The sequence below is a fragment of the Rattus norvegicus genome, chromosome 7, assembly GCF_021556685.1.
Source record: "Rattus norvegicus strain SHRSP/BbbUtx chromosome 7, alternate assembly SHRSP_T2T, whole genome shotgun sequence".
Classification (NCBI taxonomy): domain Eukaryota; kingdom Metazoa; phylum Chordata; class Mammalia; order Rodentia; family Muridae; genus Rattus; species Rattus norvegicus.
This window is the reverse complement of record NC_141540.1, coordinates 46,780,063-46,793,748: the sequence shown is the minus strand read 5'-3', so window position 1 is coordinate 46,793,748 and position 13,686 is coordinate 46,780,063. Positions and strand designations below refer to the sequence as shown.

Here is a 13,686-nt window from a genome sequence, read left to right as displayed (position 1 = left end):
TTAATGTAAACCAAATAATGTTTAACTATATGCCTAAATTGATCAAAAATTCCTATAAATCCTAACTACTAGATCATATATTAAATTCAACCACTTTGGAAATCGGTTTGCTTTCTTCTAAATCAAAAGACTACCAGGCAAGGGATAGCACCACACCCAAAGGGAGGGATTCTCCCCGTTGGTCACTAATAGAGAAAATGCCCCACAGCTGGATCTCATAGAGGCATTACCTTGACTGAGGCTACTTCCTCCTCTTTGATGACTATAGATTATGTCAAGTTGGCACAAAACTAAGGAGTACACCTCTTGACCGTATTCTCTTTCTGTCTCTCTGTCTCTGTCTCTGTCTCTCTGTCTGTCGGTCTCTCTCTCTCTCTCTCTCTCTCTTTCTCTCTCTCTGCTTCTCCTTTTCTTTCTTATCTCTCTCTCCTTTCTCTCCCCTCCCTCTTCTGCTCTCTTAAAAATGAAAATAAAAGCTAACATTAAGAAAACCATCTCCAGTACATAGTCATGGCACCCATTTGAGGGATGGGGCCACACACCAATCTCAAAATTTTTAACCCAGAATGGTTCCTGTCTAAAGGAGATGCAGGGACAAAAAATGGAGAAAAGACTGAAGGCAAGACAATCCAGAGACCACCCCATTTAGGGATCCATACCATCTAGAGACACCAAACCACCATACTATTGCTGATGCCAAGAGTGTTTGCTGACAGGAGCCTGGTATATCTGTCCCTTAAGAGGCTTTGTCAGCACCTGACTAATACCTGACTAATACAGATGCAAATACACCAACCATCATATTGAGCCTGGGGACCCCAGTGGAAGAACTAGAGGAAGGACTGAAGGAAATGAAAGGGGTTGCAACCCCATAGAAAGAACAAAAATATCAACTAACTGGATTCCCCCAGAGCTCCCAGGAAGTAAACCACCAACGAAAGAGTATACCTGGAGGGATCCATGGCTCCACCTACATATGTAGAAGAGGATAGCCATATCTGGCATCAATGGGAGGGGAGGCCCTTAGACCTGTGGAGGGATGCTAGAGCAGTCAGGCAGGAGTGAAGGAGTGGGTGGAGGAACACCCTGAGAAAGGGAAAGGGGAGGTGGGTGAGATTGGGGCTTTGTGGAAGGGAAACCAGGAAGGGTGACAGTATTTGAAATGTAAATAAACAAAATAACCAATAAAATATTCTTTACAATAAAGAATTTCTTCTGCAAAAAAATTCAATATAACATAGCAAAACAAAATGCATATAAGAGACCATGCTGAAATATTCATTGTCATGTGCCTGACCTCGGACATTGTTGGTTTATACGTTGATACTCTGTTGGTGAAACCTCATTTTCCCTCTCCCAGTTGCTATCAATTGCTTCCTGGCTTGAGGTTGGATTCTGTGTCCATTTCCCCTTCTCAGTTTGGAAATTTACTTGGTTTTAACATGTGCAATTATTTTATCTTTAAAATCTATCTCCTCAGACCCATTACTATTTTCAAGTTTTACACACACACACACACACACACACACACACACACACACCTATCTTAAGCATTGTAATGCATACAGTGCATTATTCAAAAGAAATAATACGAAACAGATAATCTGAAAGTTAAAGAAAATGTCTTTACAAATGTGTTTTAACATTATTATTTCTGCTAATATCGATTTCCTAAAATGGTCTCTGACTTGCTCACCTGGAATAACAAATTGTCATCTTCCCTTTCGAGTGGGCAGAATCTGTAAACATGAAAGTGTTAATACTATCATGATCATGTTAAAACATGCTGGGCTCTGATGGGAATAATTTTGGGGTAATTGTCCAAAAGATTCATGCCTCCTGGCACTGGAAAAGCAAATGTCCTTTCTCTCAACTACTTTTGGACCTCCTTGGAAAAAATAATAAGTAGATAAATAAATAAACTAATAATTAATTATTAATTAAGCGATGGACAAATATAAAACAATATAAAAACTACTCTAATTAACAATATTCTACAGCTACTAGTTAAAATACAAGGAAGTTATCTAAATTCACCTATCTTAGAGAGGATAACAAGAGACCTTGAGGGAAAAGCCTTAAATATATTTTTTTTCATTTAGTATCATAAATGAATAAATGCACACGCACATTATCTATCTCTATCTTATCTCTATCTCTATTTGTCTATTACACACACACACACACACACACACACACACACACACACACTCTTTTCTAGATCTACAACAATTCTACTTGTAGTAGTTCCATTCGTTTCCACATGGAGGTGAAGCTCCATATGCATCCTCCCAGTTCTCATCCGAAAAGCAAGCTGTAAATAACAAATAAAGCTGTTATAAATACAACTGTTATGAATTAAGGACACAGTTTTGTTTTAATGACTTCTGTCATAATTACATTCTTTATATTTAATGGTCTTTAAAAGCCGTTAATTATTGATACTTTAATAGTTTTGAGGACTTGGGATGCAAATCCTACATCCTAAGAACTTCTTGGGAATAATGCAGTTGATATAATGTAAAACCCTCCCACATCCTTGGCAGATATGACCACAAAATACAAGGCACACTGACTATATTGAGTTTATTTCCCTTCATCAAATAAGTCATATTTTATAATATTTTGATTCTAGAACCTTACACAAACAAAACTAGAATATTCCCACGAACAAGTAAATCTTTATACTTAAAATCAATAGTTTGGTTGTCTAAATGGCCTGTTGCAAAAAGAAGAGTCTTGGACTAAGGGTAAGGACTATTTGAATTGAACAAGACAACTCCAGTAAACCTGGCAAAGTAGGTATATAGGACCACCAACAAGGCTGCAGGTACAATACAGAGTAACAGGCAACTGAGAGATGCTGAGAGTGGATGAAATAGTCTCTCCAGAGGAAACACACCAATTGGTTATCCAACACCAAACCATCATCCCTACAATTATACAAACAAGTAAAATTATATAGACAGAGAGGGTCAGATTTAGGAATTTATCTGTATATAAAGTACATTTATATGAGTAAATAGAAACAGCATGGATATTAATAGAGCAACGGAGGAGCATTCGGTACAGTTTGCAGAGAAGAAAGGGAAGAGATAAGTGGTAAAATTGTATTACATTCTCACACATCAAAGAGAAAATAGAATATATCACCTCATGAATATCATATTTGTCCTTATTATTTATCAGTTATTCTGATTGAATTTTTACTGTCTTCACCTCTATGTACCTATCTCCTCTTTGGCCTCATCGCTATTTGACAGGCTGTGACGCAATGCTTACCTGTGTCTGCAGACTTTATCTACATTAACTATTCAAAGCAATCTTTGCGTCTGATAGTAACAAAGTGGTAAGTAAAAACCCAAGCAGTTTGGTCTTTTTTTTTTTTTTATTCTTCGAGCAATACGCTTTTAAGAATATAGTGTGAAACCCCAGGATGTAACTCACAGCAGTTAAACTGTTGAATTTCCACTCCTTCCCACATTTTACTGTTATCACTAATGTCGACAGTAAACCAGGCCATGGAAGAAATCTCCTACTTTCTCAATTTACATGCCAATGAAAACCATAACTGATTTTATTCCAGGAGTGAAGAAAACGTTATGTTAACGCACTGTGAGAGAGTTTTAAAGTCTCGGCACATTTTTTTCCTGTCAATTCTCATATTCTGTGATCCTTAAATATAAATTTTTATTACATTTTATGACTTTTTCATAAATATTATTCCCCCAAATGTCATTGGTTTGAACATCATTTCAATGGCTGCCATGGGGAATGGATATAGGTGTGACAAGTTAGATGAAAGCTCACATCTTATTTCTCCTTAATTGTTTTCCTAACACGTCTCAGTCTTGCCAATCCAGATGAAGCAATTTTGTTACATTTTAATAGGTCCTCCCCTTCTTACCAGAGATTATATGGCAGACTACACTTTAACCGAGCTCAATAAACAATTCTTCTTTGTGCCTTTATGTCTCTATTCAAATTCACAGTGGGATCAATAAGGCTCACAAATTCACAAAATATTTCAACATGCACAAATGCTCAGACTTCCCAGAATTTAATGAAAGTCTTGAGAAATTGAATGTTCTGATGAACACATTGGTTAACAAAAGAGGGGGGAATGGGCATGTCAATTTGTAAGGCCGATTCAAATCGTAACAAACCTTCAATTTTGTGGTAAAAAAAAACAAAAAACAAAAAACAAAAAACATTTCCTTCTACTGTCATATAATGAAAACACAAAGCCCTCTGTTTCAGATAAAGCAGACTTTCTCTTTTGTTTCTGTTTGTAACATAAGGGAGCCACATGCCAGCTGCATGCTGCATGACTTCATGAGTACATAACTGTATTTAAATCATTTATATATCACATTTTACAAAAGTAATAGGGAAATGTGTTCCCTTACATTCACGGTTAGTAGATGGAACAGATGGTGAAAGCTCACTTTAAACTAATATGAGCATTAAAATAACTGATATTGCATGCATTCCTTGATGTAGTAGGCATTTAATTTACTATAAAATAAGCCTGTAGCTTTCCAGAATATATTAAAGAATGATGTGTCTTTAGACACGGTTTGCTTATATGAAGAAACTTGACATCACAAGTTATTCATCAGAATCTCAAATGTAAATAATTCATTCATAAATTCAATAAATAATGACTGAAAAGCTGTGATTTTTCAGCAGTCACTTAAAATTAAACTGCACACAAAAATATGTAGACGTTGTACCTGCCTCCGAGGCAACAATCTTATCAGAGAGAGAGAACTTGGAGGAGCAAAATAATACTTGAGTGCCATGGGAAGTTTGTAGCACTTCAATTTGTAATGACTCAGTGAGCGGAATTATCATGGGGCATGGAAATGTAGTTTGCAAAATTTTACAATAGAGTTCGGAATGAAGCCTGGAGGAGAGAACCTACCATTTTCTGTAGGATTGAAGAGCTGAAAGAGGAATGAATGCTTCACATATTCTCTTCCTCTTTTCCTAGTAGTATACAAATGTAAAGAAATGTAGATAATAAACATTGAGTGGCAATCGAAACACAAAAAGCGATCATTGTCTATAACAAAGCACTCTGAGGTCTTGGCAGTTATCTTGAAATTTGTCTTGGATGCCATCATATCTGGAACAGATTATTCAGCCTTTATCATTATAAGAATTTATATTTTGTACAAGCTGTAGTATATCTTACATTGCTCTAAGTTTGAATCTAGAATTTCCCTTTGTCTATGGTCCTTTCAATATGACATTGTGAATGGCCTGAGCCTACTTAGAACTTTATCTTTCATGTACTTCAAAGCACTTATTTGCAAACTCCTATTCACATAATAATCCTTCACTTAAAGTAATTTTTTATTTATGTCAACACTGATATTTTTTATTATTTGCTTAAGTAACAGTATAATATGTTCATGTACTCAGAACATTTATAACAGATTCACTATCCACAATGTTTGATTCAAGTTACCAAATATTTAGTTGACCATGAGAGAAGAAATGAGTTTTCTTTTTTCATGTAATTGGCTAAGTTATTTTTGAGAGTGAAAGTTAAACTTGTATTTAAAACCTAAATCTTCAAGCTTACTGTCAATCTGACCATAAGTCTACTGCTTAGGCCACAGGACTGCCCATCAGTCTTTCTTGTCGGAGAGCAATCAATCTCTTGAACCATTTTTCTTCAGCTTCAGTTTTTTCAATAAATAAATTTGGATGAGCTAGAGAATTGTCATCTTGGTACTTGATAGCCGTGGGGATGCTGTCAGGGTCTATTTCCTTTCCAGTGCTGGGTGGGTCAGCAGCTACTGATGCTGGTTCTGATGTCACATGTTTCACGTCCCTTGGTTCTACCAACTTTTTGACCTCTTTACTTGATCTAAACATCTGCTGAACAAAAGAGTCACTTTCAATTGCTTCAATTTCTTTTACTCTTTTCACTTGTTCTACCAGGGTGGCTTGGTCTTCTTCTTTTCTTCTCTTTGCTTCTTCCTCATTCCTTTCTTTGGCTTTTAATGCTTCATCAACTTTTGCAGCAGCTTCAAGGACCAAGTGAAGTCTGGCTTTGGCCTGCTCAGCTGGAGGCAGATGTTCTAATCCAGCCTTGATGTTTCCACAATCCTGGCATTTGATGCTGTACACCTCTTTGTCTTTGCCTTTATCCTTCTCCTTTTCTCTCCTCTTTTTGTCCCTTTACGTCTGTCTCTATCCCTGGACCTACTACGAGTTCTTCTGTGGCTGGTTCTTTCACTGCTTCTACTATGCGAGCGTGAACGAGGTCTTGACCTGGACCTTCTTGTTCTGCTTTTTGGCCGAGACCTCTTTACTCTATAGGCTTTCCCTCGGCCCCTGGAGCGACTGCGACTTCTTTGTCTTCTGGAGCCATAAGAAGAGCTGCTGCTTGACCTGCGCCTGCGTCTTCTCTCATGAGAATGTGAGCTAGGCTGGCCGTCTCTATACCAGGATCCTGACTCCGACCTTGGCCTCCTCCCGCCCTTCTTGCTACTATATGTCCTGCTGTTTGAAGAGCTGTTTGAAGATGACCGCCTCCAGTGTTTCTTTTTCCTCTTGCTTCTTCTTTCGTCTTCAGTGTTTGAAGACCGGTGTCCCATTTCTGGGTCGACCTTCGGGTTCACACCTCCTGACATGGGGACCTGAAACCCCCTCTTCTAACCTGCTCGCCACCGGCGTCTACAGAACTTGTTTCAATTTTCATTTAATGTAATTTTTATTATGCTTATCTTTCCTGGCATGAAAGCGAGGTTAACTTTCAATCAAACAAATTTATTTAGAAACAATTTTTAGAAGAATTTTTTCTAATCTTCCTTCATTTTAGTCCTTCTCTACAAGTCCAAGCATATAAATTAGTCATTTAGTACAAGGAAGCATAAGATATACTCTTCATTACTTACATACAAAGCATCTTTACTGGGCTAATTTCTTCTTTAAGTCTTTTAATTATATAAATGTATATGTATATACATTGAATGGAAGTTCCACAAAGTCCAAACAGGTCATTGAATCCCCTGGAAGTAGAATTCCAATCAACTGGGGAACTATTCAGTGCGGGTGCTCTAAACCAAAGTCTAGCCTTCTACAAGAACACGCACTTTTGATCACTGCATAACAACCCCTGTCACAACCAGTTTACTTTAAATCTGCGTCTGTGGATGTATGGCTGACAAAAAGGGAAACTGATCAAAACAGAATGTTACTTGAAAAATACTTCATTTGATCAATAATTCATCCTTCCTGTGATTCCTTAGTTATGTATATTTGTGTGGTTTCAGAGATTTTTTCTGTTTTTTCCTTTTTTTTGTTATTATTTTTTAACTGGGTATTTTATGTACTTACATTTCAAATGTTATCCCCCAACTCCCTGCTTCTATGAAGATGTTTCCACTCCCACCCACCCACTCCTTCCTCAACACCTTGGCATTCCTACATTGGGGAAATAAGCCTTCACAGGACCAAGTGCTTCTTCTCCAATTGATACCAGACAATGCTTTCCTCTGTTACATATGTGGCTGGAGTCATGGGTCCCTCCATGTGTACTCTTTGGTTGGTGGTTTAGTCCCTGAGAGGGTCTGGTTGGTTGAAATTTTTGTTCTTCCTATGAGGTGGCAAACCTCTTCAGCTCCTTTAGTCCTTTCTTTAACTCCTCCATTGGGGTCCCTGTCCTCAGTCATATGGTTAGCTGCAAGCATCCTCATCTATATCAGTAAGTCTCAGCTGTTAAAGGCTAGCCTCACACCCAAAAGTATAAGAGATTTTGTTTCTTAAGAACGTACAATGCAGAGTTAATGTGACATTCACTTAACCAGTCTTCTCTCCGAGCGACTTTTAACTTTATGAATCATCTCGCTTCATCCCAGGTGCTCGGATCATATAGGACGGTACGGTCTGTGAGGAATTCTACATTATTTTCTCTAAGATACCTCACTGATAACTTTGAAAAGAGATTACCAGTCGATGGAGAACACGGGACATTTTCAGGATAGAGTGTGTGAGTGTGTGACATAGAACTGTTGTTGAGGCTTCTGCTAATCTAATGAAACTCTGTAAAAGTAGAGGCAAATTATTTACTTTAAAAACATTAAAATGTCATTTTGTAGTACTTAAGGATGAAAGAATAAGCACTGGGAATAGAGAAAATTGCATCTACACACTGTACAGTGATTTTCTATTGAAGTCTCTCAATATGGTAGTCATGATCATTGAAACATGCACCTGCTTGGATTTGATTGTAACATCATCTTCTCAAACAGCCATCTATATTCTCCATGTGCTTCTAATTCATCTGCACCTACAATTTGCTTGGATAATTGTACTTTCAAATTCATGCAGATGTTCAGAGAATATGTTTATGAACACTCAGCCTTAAAGATATAGTCCATCAAAACTTACCAGAGTTTAACAACCTCATCTATCCAAATATATTGATTTTTTCCAAGTATATATATATATATATATATATATATATATATATGTTTATCTAATTAAATTCTCAGAAAATACTAAGATAATGTATGGAAAATAAGTGATATTTTTATATTATCTAAATATAAGAAATATTAATTTTGAACACTAATATCTTTTTATTTTTGTAAATAAATGTGTAATTAATGAACTTAGTGTCAGACTCTAAATAAATACATTATATTTATTTACTGATTAACATTGTTTCAAGCACATTGGTAAAATTTTTTTATTAAATATAACTAGTTCAGTTAGGAGATAGAAATAGGGCTTACATGGTGTTGCAAGAAAAACAGACCAGGATAATTAGGTTATAACCAATATTATGTATCAATAAGTGGGAGACTCAAAGATCAACCTGGGTCATTTGTCCCAATAATCTGGATTCTATGGTGCTCAGAAATAAAATTCCCACAGAAACAATGATCACTCTTGGAATGATTTTGCAAAATAAAGGAATCTAAGAACATACTTTACACTGGTTCAAAACTTAACATTAACCAATCACAGCATAAATAAAAGGTAAAAAATTACAAAACTAAAAAAAAAATCACTCCTAGAAAATAACAAAGAAAAACTCTGATTACATTAGGCATCATGATGAGTTTTGGGTATCAAACTAAAGTTAGAAATTAAGAATTAATATAATAAACTAGAATTAAAATTAAATCTCTCTCTTCCAAATAACATCATATTTTTAAAATTATTATAACATCTCACAAATGATATCAGATAAATAATATCATAAACTACAATCGTACAAAGAACTATAACAATTCAATGATATAAAATAACCCAATTACATAATGGACAATCAATAGATCAAAGATATGAGGATGATAAATAAACACAAGGAGTTCTACAACCTAGATTGTCAGAGAATGACAAGCCACACTAAGAAATAACATTGTATGTAGCAAAATGACCATATAATAGAATTATCATACCACAAATACTACTTAGTCTTGGATACAGCAAGAACTGCTATTCATCACTACTGAGAATTAATACTCAGATAACCACTGTGTGCCAGTTAAGTAGTTCATCACAAACCTTTCAATATTGTATAATAAAATTTAAGATTTATACTACACAATATCAATGTAGACATAGTCAAAATTTATTTCCACAAAAGAGCTTCCGTGTAGATAACTGTAGCACCTTCATTTATAATTGATAACACTGAGAATGATCCAAGTCTATTTTTGAGGCTGACTAGACAAATTAGATATATGACTTAGGAACAAATGGATTTTCTTGAGCACTAAATAGAAATGAGTTATTAAGCTCGAGAATTGCATGGAAAGTCTAAACTAGAAGACATGTTGGTAAAGTTCAAAAGGCAAACTGGAAATGCTCTATTCTGTATTATTTTAAGTAGATAATATTATAGAAAAGGTAATATTATAGAAAAGGAAGAATACACAAGGAAGATTTTTAAGCACTCTCTAGGTGTTTGCAAAATGGTGGGTATGCATTATTTTATGTTGCTGAAACTCACAGGATCAAAACTCTATAATGAAACTAAGGAAATGCTTTTAACTAAATGTGCTTCTCTAATGGAAATATTAATGTTCTCTATGGAAAATTAATATCTTTCCCAATAAAATGATTTGATCATTGATAACTCTATTCTCAATAATTTCGTAGGCACAGCCTTCTGTACTAATCTCTAATTATTTTTTAACTCTTGCTGCACACTGTTTATCAGGAAATATACTAGGTTTTATTTTGAATGATTTTTTTCCCATAAGACATTCAGTTCTTAATTTCTTAATGCCTGTATTTTGCCAAAAATGCCACAGAAACTTCCTGATATGTTCTTAAGGGTTCAAACTGATGTCTTCATTCTATATCCCTTCTGCTATTCATCCACAGTAGACACAAATACCAGAGTTGACGCGGGTTTAATATGTAAGTTGTTTAATTAGTTCCATTGCAGAATGGGCAATCGCTGACTGTCCACTTTAAAGTCAAGCCTTTGATCTTCCAGGAACATATCATGCTAAGCACTATGCCCTGTTCACAGCAAAATATGAACCAATTGCCTTTCTTCTATCTGCTTCTCACTTCTTCATAGGTTTATACCAGTATCATTTTATTAATTTGATAAGATGAGAACAATGAGATTAAACTGACAACACCTTCCCACCAGACACTAATGATAGGCCCAGGATAGTACAGTAACTTCTGCAAAAATACTGAAGGAAATATACTCTCAAAACAAATTCCACACCCACCACAATCATTTCTGAGAACTATAGGGAATAAAAGTGCATTCTCTAGTCGAGTATAAAATGAAAATATCTGGAACATTTTTGTTTAACTTAAAAAGCCTAAAGTTTTCTACCATAACAATCCTTATATTATTTATGCTGGGGAGAAATGAACTGTATAACAATTTAATGATAAGAACAATCTTGGATGTAGTCTTCTAAAACAATCACTGTCAAAAAACTAACAAATATATTTTTTTTAATTCACAAAGAATTCAGTTATGTTCTCAACTAGAACCAGGGAGGGGGATTGGAGAGAGACAGTGGATGAGAAATAATCTAAAAGACAGGAAATACGAAGTAGGAATTTATTTGTAGTTCACTTAGCAAGGAAGAGAGTAAAGAACCAATCAAAATTTTATCTAGTAATGATAATAATGAAACAATTACCTCAACATTTTGAGGAAGATTATATCTTAATTTGAAAGATATAGATTCATTATACATTTTTGACATTTTATTAGATAGATTTCTTTACTTATATTTCAAATGTTATTTTTATATATCAAAGTAAGTCTTACAGAAAAAAAACTATTACAACTAAGTAAAATACTTAAGATATATCATGAGAAAATACTATGTAATTTAGACCATGAAGTTCAAGATATTCAGTGACCCAACGAGTGCTGGAAATTTTTCTTACAACACTATAAGGAAAGACAAATCAAAATAACAGATACTACAGTTAATTTATTCTTTTGAAATATGATAACATTACATGCTTTGTATATGATTTTTTATTGTATTGCAACTTAAGCATCTTCATTTCTTTTGCTAAGAGGTCACAGTCATGACTTTCTGGTTTAAACACAAAGGAATATATCAAACAAAGAATTAAAAGTTTGAGAGAGTGCTGATTGCTTTTGGATGAAGCAATGAGAACTTTTCAAAGCCAACCTTGTTCATGCACCATGGGTCATTTTATCCATTTTAGACTCTGGTGTATTTATTTTAAAACATTCATTCTACAGCTGAAACTAAAAATTCCCAACAGAGGATACATTGAGAAACAAAGTAGTGTCCTAGTCCTCTCTTTGTGGATTTATAATGGAATTCTCCCTTCTGACATTCTCCCAAACTCTCCCCAGGTTAGGTTGTGATAATGAGATCTCTTTCTTTAGCAAACACAAAGTCAGGGACAGACATATTGAAGCCTCCCTCTTGACTAGAATTAATTAAGTACCTGAATTATAGATAACACACATGTTTGTCTTGGGAGGTTAAGCTAATTTTATGAATTGTGTAATTGGAAGTGATCTCAGTTTTCTTGAAGCTTAATATTCTGAACATTAAGCTCTGTTCCTCCCTTGTAAAAATTCTTATTGTATAAGAGTAAATGCGGGATATACACTGTGGAATGTAGAATATGACCAGATTAATGTTGAGTTCAATAGTATGAATCTTTTTACAAGATAGGCTCAGATATATAAATGTTATTTATTTATTCTCCATTACACAGTGCAAATATAGTCAGTTTATGATTCTTTCATTTCTATTCTGACAAAAATTGAATTATGCAATGAGAATTATGTTAAAAATATGTAAAATATTTAAGTAACCCAAAATATCTAAAATGCAAAGACTAAAATATAAATTTATTTTAGCTATATATTAATATATTTTATAAAAGGATAAACCTATGTAATTAAAAAAGTGTAAGTTAGAAATGAAGACAAAACCTATGAGTCAGGGTATTTACTCTCATATTCTTAATATTTTTGCTTCTTTGCTTTATAATTTTTAAGTATAAACTTGTTAAAGACTAGCTCTTTTAAGTGGAAAATGAAAAGAATGTATTCAATTTCACAAAGGTTTGTTTTAGCTATTAAAGACAGTGTAAAAATGTATTTAATATAGTCCTAATAATGTATTTTATAAATCATTACTAAATGAAATTTGGAGGAACAAAAGATCAGAAGGATCTTTCCCACTTTTGAGATGTTTTTTCAGATTTTTTTAATAAATTGTAATAGATCTTTATTCTGATTGTTCAAAAAAGCACTACAAAGATAATTCCATAGAATATTAGAAATATAATGTGTATAATACATCCACATATTCTGTCAAATCATACTGAGTTTGAGGTGCAGGGAAACAGTTTGCTATAAAATTGATATATTAGTTATACCTCTTATGGCTATTTGAAACAATTTTGGTGTGTTTTCAAATATGGTAATTTCATAATATGCCCTGAAAAAAGGAAGATTAGAAGGCAAGAATCAAATGCTTTCTCAGCATCTAATGAAATGATCATGTCGTTCTTATCTTTGAGTTTGTTTATGTAGTGGATTACATTGATGGATTTTCATATATTGAACCATACTGCATCCCTGGGATGAAGCCTACTTGATCATGATGGGTGATTGTTTTGATGTGCTCTTGGATTCGGTTTGCCAAAATTTTATTGAGTATTTTCGCGTCTATATTCATAAGGGAAATTGGTCTGAAGTTCTCTTTCTTTGTTGGGTCTTTGTGTGGTTTAGGTATAAGAGTAATTGTGGCTTCATAGAAGGAATTCGGTAGTGCTCCATCTGTTTCAATTTTGTGGAATAGTTTGGATAGTTATTCCCGTTCCCAGTTCCTGTTCTTAAGCCTCCATCCCCTCACCCTTTCCCATATGGGAATTGGGTATTCCCCCCATTCATCCCCTTTACTCAACCACCCCCCATATTCCCCTGCCCTGGGGGGTCCAACTTTGGCAGGACCAAGAGCTTCCTCTTCCATTGGTGCCCGAACAAGGCTATTCTCTGCTACATATGCAGTTGGAGCCATGGGTCAGTCCATGTATTGTCTTTGGGTAGTGGTTTAGTCCCTGGAAGCTCTGGTTGGTTGGCATAGTTGTCCTTGTGGGGTTGCATGCTCCTTCAACTCTTTCAATTATTTCTCTAATTCCTCCCAAGGGGGTCCTGTTCTCAGTTCAGTGGTTTGC

The 13,686-nt window shown here is 34.9% G+C and overlaps 1 protein-coding gene and 1 pseudogene across 5 annotated transcripts in view; both read right to left on the bottom strand.

The window, feature by feature from the left end:
- Mgat4c (MGAT4 family, member C) overlaps nucleotides 1-13,686 on the bottom strand; it is a 760,784-nt gene that overhangs the window by 408,971 nt on the left and 338,127 nt on the right.
- On the bottom strand, nucleotides 5,620-6,614 carry LOC148004653 (serine/Arginine-related protein 53 pseudogene; annotated as a pseudogene).